Raw genomic sequence first — 8,316 nt, 5'->3', positions numbered from 1 at the left:
ATTACCAAGTAGATAAAAATATTGACATGCCAAACAGAATTCCAACTTTTTGTGCTTTATATAAATATATGACTTGCTAAAAACAATATAGTTCTATGTTTAATGGCAACTACATACTTTTCTGCAACTTTTATGGAAGAGATGTCCAGAATATAAAAAGAAAAATAAAAATGATAATAAATAAAAATACATACCCTGTAGGTGAATTTGAAGTTTTCCTTTGTTAAGGATTTATTTGTTAATGAAATTAAGTAGAATACACATTAAAATTAGACAAAAAATTCCAAGAGTGGAAACAAGCATATTTAGAAAAAGATTCCAAATTAAGTGTTTTTTCTTCTAATGGCTTACCTTAAAAAAAATCATGGCTTTTTTATCTCCCTTAGTCTCCTTCTGCATAAAATACTTGGGGAAAATATCCTTTAGTCTTTACATTTATATATAAGAAAACTGTACATAAACTATAGAGGAGTTGTACTGAGTTAGGTATGCTTTTTAAAGTTCTTATCATAAACTACATGCCTATTTAATGGTAGAGTACAATCTATTACAACAGTGATTCTTGGGATTTATCATCTTTCAATCTTGAAAAAAATCCATATTAAAAAACTCCTATTCTGCTTATGACTAAGATAAAATAATAGCACACAAATTTACATTCCCAGTTCAAACAACCAAAAATCTGGACACAACATATAAATAACACTTCAAGGCATTGGAGATTATGCAGCTAAAGGCAGTATTCTCTGAAAGATGGTTAACAAACAAGGTGAGCTCTGTAATTGCCACAGTATACTGTCTGGAGAGAATTTCCAGTGTCACAGTGCGGTGAAACCCAGGCAGAGGATGGTTTCCTCACTGAGTTGAGGAGTGGGAGGTGGAAGTCTGAGGTGGGACTAGAGGCTAGAGTAAGAAGGGCAGAATCCTGAGAGGAGAAAGCAATCTAGAGGTGTTCAGATGGTCCGCCTTAAACTGAGTATTGATCAGTTTTTACGGTGAGGAAACCACCTGAGACTAAGGGAACAACCATCTAAAATAGAGAGAGAAACAACCCTCAGTGCTCACGTGAAAGCAAGCGTAGCTCCTATTCCCACAGACCGAGTGTAAAAGCTCATAATTCACAGGTCATTGGGTATAGACTACTCAGTAGGAATTTATCCCAGAACTGGGGAAAAATGAGACCTGGACTAAAGCTGTTCTGGTCCTGCCTAACAAGAATTAAAACTTAAAATCAAGACAGGAAAATATACTATTTTCAGGTAACTTAACTGTGCCAGATAACAAAGCTCAACACTATTTAAAGGAAGGAAAATGTATACAGACACAAGAAGGTGTTCATTTAAAAATTACCAGATATGCAAAAAAGCAGGAAAATATAACCCAAGATGAGAAAAATCAATCAAAATTAACCCCAAAAACATTCATTGTAGAATTAGTAACAATAACACTAAAACACTTATTCTAACAAACTAGAGGAAAAGACAGCATTTTAGTAAAACATAGAAATATCAAAGATGCAAATTTAATTCCAGATATGAAAACTACAGTGTCTGATAATACAACACACTGGGTAGGATTAATGGCAAATTAGGCACTGCAGCATACAAGATCAATGAACTTGAAGACATATCCATGGAAAGTAAATAAAAAATAATATTGTGTTGTGGACTTTGTAACATATATGACAATAGTGACACTGGCTAATAAAGGAAAAATGAAAGCCTACTATTGTCAGGTTTTTATATTATGCATGAACTGGTATGATAACATTTCAAAGTAGATTATCATAAGTAAAAATGCATGATATAAACATAAGCAAACACTGAAACAAACAAAAAAAGAGTTATAGCCAATAATTCAACAAAGGAGATAAAATAGAATCATAAAATACACTAAATTAATCCAGAATAATGCATTACAGTGGAAATAAGTGGAGCAGGAACAAACAGGACAAATAGAAAACAAATAGCCAGTGGTAGATTTAGAACCAATCATGATAATGATCATATTAAATGACATAAACTAATTAATAGGCAGTGATTGTCAAAAGGGGTAAAAAGCAAGACCCAATTATATTCTGCTTACAAAATGCCCACTTTAAATATTAGATGCAATGAACAAATTAAAAGACAAAAGCTACCAAAGCCCATTCAAGAAGAAATATGTTACCTGAATAGCCTTAAATCAACAATTTGTACTTATCTTTCCCACAAAGTATGGGCCAACATGTCTCACTTTAGTAAATTAAATACAATAATACATAAAACATATAATAATCCAAGCCTTGAATCACTTATAAAATTTACATAATATGGATCGTAGTCCTAAATATAAACACCAGATTTCTAGAAAATGTAGAGGAGAAAATACTTGTGGCAGCATTAGGCCAAGATTTCTTAGAAACATAATAAATAAATAAAACAATTGATAAATTGTTTTATAAAAAGTAAACACTGGACGATATCAAATAGCCAAATAGCCAAAGCAATCTTGAGAAAGAAAAACAGAGCTGGAGGAATCAGGCTCCTGGACTTCAGACTATACTACAAAGCTACAGTCATCAAAACAGTATGGTACTGGCACAAAAACAGATATATGGAACAGGATAGAAAGCCCAGAGGTAAACCCACACACTTATGGTCAATTAATCTATGACAAAGGAGGCAAGAATATGCAATAGAGAAAAGACAGTCTCTTCATAAGTCGTGCTGGGAAAAGTGGACAGCTACATGTAAAAGAATGTAATTAGAACATCATCTAACACCATACACAAAAATAAACTCAAAATGGATCAAAGACCTAAATGTAAGGCTGGAAACTATAAAATTCTTAGAGGAAAACGTAGGCAGAACACTCTTTGACATAAACTGCAGCAATATCTTTTTTGATCCACCTCCTAGAGTAATGAAAATAAAAACAAAAATTAAAAAATGGGACCTAATTAAACCTGAAAGCTTTTGCACAGCAAAGGAAACCATAAACAAAATGAAAAGACAACCCACGGAATGGGAGAAAATACTTGCAAATGAAGTGACCAACAAGGACTTAATCTCCAATATATACAGTTTATGCAGCTCTATGTCAAAAAAACACAAACCAATCAAAAAATGGGCGGAATATCTAAATAGACATTTCTCTAAGGAAGACATACAGATGGCCAAAAAGCACATGAAAAGATGCTCAACATCACTAATTAACAGAGAAATGCAAATCAAATCTACAATGAGGTATCAACTCACACTGGTCAGAATGGCCATCAATAATAAATACTGGAGAGGGCATGGAGAAAAGGGAACTTTCTTACACTCTTGGTGGGAATGTAAATTGGTACAATCACTATGGAAAACAGTGTGGAGGTTCCTTAAAAAACGAAAAGTAGGAATCCCATATGATCCAGCAATCCCACTCCTCGGCATATATCCAGGTAAAACCATACTTTGGAAAGATACATGCACCCCAATGTTCATTGCAGCACTATTTACAATAACCAAGACATGAAAGCAACCTAAATATCTATCGATAGAGGAATGGACAAAGAAGATGTGGTACATATATACAGTGGAATATTACTCTGCCATAAAAAAGAACAAAATAATGCCATTTGCAGCAATGTGGATGAACCTAGAGGTTATCATACTAAGTGAAGTAAATCAGAGAAAGACAAATATCATATGATATCACTTACATGTGGACTCTAATTTAAAAATGATACAAATGACCTTATTTATAAAAAAGAAACAAACTCATAGATTTTGAAAACAAAATTATGGTTACCAAAGGGGAAACATGGTGGGGGGAGGGATAAATTAGGAGTTTGGGATTAACATACACACACTACTATATATAAAATAGCTAACCAACAAGGACCTACTGTACAGCATAGGGAACTCTACTCAATCACCTATGTTCTGTAATCACCTATGTGGGTAAAGAATCTGAAAAAGAATGAATATATGAATAACTGAATCACTTTGCTGCACACCTGAAACTAACACAACATTATAAATCAACAATACTCCAATAAAAACTTTTTTAAAAATGAACTGTAAAAAATAAAATGCATACTTTTGAAATTCTGAAAAAAAGAACATTATAAAAATATTATTGGTGCTTCTTTCATAAAATTGAGAATATTTTAACTTCCTCACTTAAGTTTCTGTGTATTGATTAATATTTTTATAATGACTTTGTATTGTAAATATAGAGAGAAAATTATTAAGTGTATGAAACTATAGAGGAAAGTATAGGATATTTTTAAAAATTATATTGGGATGGAAAATATGTTAGAGAGTTCTTTTATTTTTTTAGTCCAAGGAAGATTAGAACTCTACTTAAATGGGTATTTAAAAAATGTAACAACTTGAGAATTTATTCACTCACATAAATGAAGAGCCCAAGGGTAGCCCCAGCTTTTGATACTGGCATTGTTGATACTGGTACCCAAGCAGTATCATCAGCAATGTGTTTCTCTACATTTTTGCACACTGCTTTCCTTAGTGTTGGATTTACTTGCATGCAAAGTTTACTGAAGGTTGACAAAATGGCCATAAAAATTCCTAGGCTTATATCCACAAGGGCTCCAGTGAATGAATAATTTCTTTTTATCCATTTAACAGCAGAAGTCCCAGGGTTGACATTTCCTTTCTCTTACATAGCCTTGGTCATGTGCCTCAACTCTGTGATCTTGGAATGCAGGTTACTCATTGGCCAAGTTTGCTACTTGTAAGAATCCATGGAGTCTCAGTGGAGCTTGTCTCACCTGATCCATTTAGTGTCAGAGTGATTTCCTTCAGGAAAATAGGATGCCAGTATCAGATGCACTATGGGTAATAGTCCAAAGGACAAGAGAAGTTCACTACATTATGTTCTTCCTAAATGAGACAGAACATTTTAAAGGCATAAAGAAAAAGATAGATAAGACCACCTAAGTTTATATACTTTGTATGAAATTCATTATGAGCGTAGTTAAAAAAGAAATGGTTGAAAATACATATATTGCAGTAAAATGTTTAACATTTATGGATGAAGAGTCCCTGTAACTCGTAAGACAAAAGAAGGTAACAATAGAAAAAATGATAAAGAACAAAAAGCAAGAATTCTCAGTTTAAAAAAATGTTAATGGCCAAACAAGCTTATAAAATAACACTGTCATGAGTAATCAGTAATGCAAATAAATATGATAATAAGATTTCAGTTTTCATTAATTAGATTATGAAACTGAAAATGAGAATATGATAAATTACAATAGTAAAATAGACTACTAAAATTGGTACCCTCATACACAGTTGATGGAAGTATAAATTGGTAGAGAATTTTGTCTGTTACCACTTTTAAGGCTGACAAGTTGACAGTGATCTGTCAAAATGAAAATGTGCATACTTACATCTATCCTAAAAATTAACCACAAATACACACAAATGCATATTTATAAGAATGGTATTGAACCATTGTTAAGTAATAGGAAAAAATAGGAAACTAAATATCTATCAGTAGGATAATGACTAACAAAGTATAGGATATGTATATTTTTAATAATATGAAAGTCCATAAAAGTATGAAATAGCTCTATACGGGCAGAAATGTACAGCTCACTAGATGCTGTATATATAATTTTATTAAAAGTAATTTTATATTTATGTGCAATTACACATTATTCCTAACTATCCCTTATCTGTATCTATTTGTGTGTGTGTGTATGCACAGAGAAAGAGTAGAAAGATAGGTATAAACTACTGATTACTATTATTACACAGAGGCTACTTCTGTGGAAGAGCAAAAGCATGGGGAGGAAAGAGAGATATTTCTGTGTTGCTAGAGGTTTTGTGACTATTTTTTAAAATATTTTTTCAGTTTTTGGTCACTTTGGGGTAAAAGTGCTTCAAATGCTGGAATAAAGAAATAATGTGTCCTATTTGCAGAAATTACAAAAATAATCTTTTGAAGTCTGTTTTTCAAAGAAACAGCTTGTCTGTGTGATTTACCATCAGTGTTGCATAGTGGTTATATCACTTATTGGTCTAAGTTATTATATATGTAATATATATACATATATTATATATGTATGAATATTGATAAATATCTTAATGTTTAAATAGGACATATATTATCTATGAAAAACAACTATTCACATCTGTGTACTGTCTCTTTAGACTAAAGATGCCCACATAAAACAAACTATTGGGAGTCTCCACAGGCAGTTTTGAAGGTGGGATAAGAGGTTGGATTGCAATAAAATATGTTAGCTCAGTTTGGTTTGTGTCAGTAACTATATTAACTCACTATGGCAATAGTTTATCTCATCTCAATCAGCACATCTGATTACTATTTGTGTATATGGTAAATAAAAATAAAGAAACTAGATATTATATATTAAAATAATCTGCAATCTAAACCTTTCAAAATATCAGGTATGTAGGTTAAACAAATATTAAAACCTAGATTCTTGCTCCAGCTACAGCCTCATTTCATGCCACTTTCTCTCATTGTCATGACCACACTGGACAAATTTCCATATCTCTGAAAATGCTAAATTTTCTCTCCTCTCAGTGGCCTCATTGATACTATTCAATGACTATGGGGTATCCTTTCAAGCACTCATCAGAGACAGAGGTCATGTGTTTGAACTTGCATTTTTTAATTAAAAAATTATAGATAAAGACTATTTGGATATATTTTGCCCTTTAAAAGAGGACAACACAAGATCTTCCTACAGTTCCATCATTTGGCAGATTGGTTATCACTCAGAGAAGAGCTTTAGCTATCATGGTGGCTCACTTAATTGTATCCCCCAAAATTTATGTTGAAGCTCTAACCCCCAGTATGACTGTATGTAGGGACAGAGCTTAAAAGGAGAGAATTAAGGTTAAATAAGGTCTTAAGAGTAGAGCCCTAATCTGATAGGATTAGTGTCCTTATAAAAGGAGAGACACCAGAGAGCTCTTCGTTGCCACTCACTGTAAAGACAATGTGAATGTGGCCCATTGGAAGTCAGAAAGAGAGTTCTCACCAGAAACTCACCCTGATGCCACCCTGATCTGACTTCCAGCTTCCAGAACTTGTTAGCAAATAAATTTCTATTTTTGAAGCAACTCAGTCTGTGGTATTTTGGTAGTTCAAGATGACTCAGACACTGAAGCATTCTAACTACCTTTGCTTGAGACCACTATCTCTTTCTATTTCAGTTTCCCCTCCATCATATTTCCTGTTGTCTGATGATGTTGAGGTGGCTATGGCCATTTGGGGGATGTTACTTTTAAGGTCAATTGAGCTGGGGATGGATTTAGTTTGGTTTGGTTTCAGTGAGATATAAATATATTGGTTTGTTAGGACTTTGTTAATTATTGTCATAATCTCTCTATAGAAAACAATATAAAACACATTGTCATAAGAAGAGGCAATCAAAGACTAGGCAGCCAGATTTTGGAGAAAGCATTATAAAAGCATGTCAGACTCTAATTGAATATAAATATATTCTCTGGATTTTTTGGCATTTGTGTAATTAATTATTTATAAATTCTAATTTGTGATTATTTCTTAATTTAAATGAATATTCACTTTCACAGCTGTGTTTGTATTTATAATTTTATATGATTTTCCTTAAAAAATAATATAAAATTATACAATTTACAATTGTACACTTGCACAGTTTAGGAAGTGTGAAAGCACGAACCAGTGGATCAGAGGTCCTAAACTCTCATGGCCAGTTCTGGCAGGAACTATGAAGAACTGTAATAAACAGGTGAGCACAATTCAACCTAAAAAGGGCAGTGGCTACTGAACACCAACAGAGTGCTGTCAATCAACTGAGGAAACAGGTCCACAGAAACTGAATATGTGAAAATTTATGTGAGATTTCTGAAATTTTAAAGAAGGCATTTTAGTTCGATTTTTCAGTAAAACGTGCATTTTGGGGCTTCCCTGGTGGCACAGTGGTTGAGAGTCCGCCTGCCGATGCAGGGGACGCGGGTTCGTGCCCCAGTCCGGGAAGATCCCACATGCCGCGGAGCGGCTGGGCCCGTGAGCCATGGCCGCTGAGCCTGCGCATCCGGAGCCTGTGCTCCACAATGGGAGAGGCCACAACAGTGAGAGGCCCGCGTATCGCAAAAAAACCCCAAAAACAAAAACAAAACTTGCAGTTTGACTGTTTGTCATTTTATGATTTGTCTAGGTAAACTATCCTCTGGATAATTTATACACCAGAAGGTTTCCTCAGATATTGCCTCCAAATGGCAGGCTCCAGTCTTTTATAAGAAAGGACACACCAAAGCAGTTTCTCACTGGGACTCAAAAGGTCTTATCTGGAGGTAAATGTATGTG

At 33.7% G+C, this 8,316-nt stretch overlaps 1 long non-coding RNA gene across 1 annotated transcript in view; it reads right to left on the bottom strand.

Moving 5' to 3' along the window:
- Positions 1-4,759: 4,759 nt before the first annotated feature.
- The window catches only part of LOC137228673 (uncharacterized), a 162,177-nt gene continuing 158,620 nt past the window's right edge, over positions 4,760-8,316 (bottom strand). The window contains exon 4 of the long non-coding RNA XR_010945332.1: positions 4,760-4,871. This is a non-coding gene — a long non-coding RNA (uncharacterized lncRNA). The remainder of the gene's footprint in view (positions 4,872-8,316) is intronic.

The sequence above is a fragment of the Pseudorca crassidens genome, chromosome 8, assembly GCF_039906515.1.
Source record: "Pseudorca crassidens isolate mPseCra1 chromosome 8, mPseCra1.hap1, whole genome shotgun sequence".
Taxonomy (NCBI): Eukaryota; Metazoa; Chordata; class Mammalia; order Artiodactyla; family Delphinidae; genus Pseudorca; species Pseudorca crassidens.
The sequence above is the reverse complement of the archived record's forward strand: the minus strand, read 5'-3'. Positions and strand labels throughout refer to the sequence as shown.